The 1,364-nt window shown below is 40.5% G+C and overlaps 1 protein-coding gene across 1 annotated transcript in view; it reads left to right on the top strand.

Annotated features, from left to right (window-relative positions):
• LOC119357549 (GSH-induced LITAF domain protein-like) overlaps positions 1–1,364 on the top strand; it is a 3,852-nt gene that overhangs the window by 893 nt on the left and 1,595 nt on the right. The gene's annotated exons all lie outside the window — the stretch shown is intronic.

The following is a 1,364-nucleotide window of genomic DNA, read 5'->3' as shown; positions in this document are numbered from 1 at the left end:
TTTTGCTTCTCCCCCCTTGTCATCTCGCGCGGTTATTTGGGGGCGAATAAACGACCTCTATGAGGTTTAGGCGCGATTTGAGGATGGGATTATACTGGATTGTGGATTGATCGAACCGAATTTTTGTTTAAGCCGTGGGCGTCTTACTTGGTGCGTCCCGAGGGCTAGCTTGATTCCTGTGAAAGAGTGGAGAATGGTGTTGCTCTAATGATAGATAAATAGGGGTGATAGTTAGAGATGATGGTTCTTTCGGAGTCTAGTGCGGCCTAGAGGTAGTTTCTATGATCTCTGGGCTCTCAAATGTGAGGAGCTTGATCCTTGAGGTGTTTTTCATGCTGTTATATTTATAAATCAGGCTCCTTGTTCATCTTGACGCGCGGGGCAGCCTTGGTTGGAAAGAGGAATTGTTCTTGGGTTGATTGTTCTGTCAAACTCTTCAAAGTTTATTAGTGGGAGACTCATCAGGATTGACGCTTATTGTGAAGTTGAGTTAGAGACTATCTTATTAATGTGGAGTTTCATTCTGGCTGCATTCTTTGTACTCTTATGATTTTGACTTCCATTTGGGTAATATTTAGCTTAGATGGATCCAAGTTTAATTTGGTGAACAAAATTTTGTGTGAAGATCTTACTTCCTTATTCTGTTTTTCTGATGATAGGTAACATTAGGCAGCTCTGCAACTTATTTGCCCCAGCATCTTAGAGCCCCAGTTTTTTTTTTATATTCTGCATTGATGTCCTGGTTGATGGTGCAATATGATATAAAATATTGTCTTTTTTATTTTTCACGTCCCTACCAATCCGAGATACCAAAGGAGACAAATAAAATCAGTAAAGGAAGATAACGAAAACAATATGTTTTGTTGTACATTGTCAAACATCATGCACGCACATTACCCTCGCCATACACGTGCAAAAACTAGAAAACTCAATTAAGCAATTTCTCTAGCTTCGATTTGAAGTGATTTTCTTTCTATGGATCAAATGGAATGGCACATGGTGGTTCACTCGAGTCCACACTCTAGTGTATCCTCCTATAGAGTACCCACTGATGTCCCGCTAACCTTAAAAGGTCCACAAGGGCACTCAAGATGGATCTTCCCTCTACTAAAGATATCCTGATGACCATCAAAGAAAACCCTGACAAGGGTGCTCCGCAATCATCAACCTTCTATGCCATCCTGTGCTCCTCTTATCACTACGTAGAATGTATGAATGATTTCTGAATGCTAAAAGGTCAAAAGACCTGACTCCAAACATAGAAACATTGTAGTTATCTCCAGTTTTAGTGGGTAATGGGATAAGAGATGGTGGCTAGTAAAATTGTGAGGGATACATGAAATTGTGGTTGCATCAGTGTGCAG

This window comes from Triticum dicoccoides, chromosome 2A, assembly GCF_002162155.2.
Source record: "Triticum dicoccoides isolate Atlit2015 ecotype Zavitan chromosome 2A, WEW_v2.0, whole genome shotgun sequence".
In the NCBI taxonomy this organism is placed as follows: Eukaryota; Viridiplantae; Streptophyta; class Magnoliopsida; order Poales; family Poaceae; genus Triticum; species Triticum dicoccoides.
This window is presented reverse-complemented; position numbering and strand designations above follow the sequence as displayed.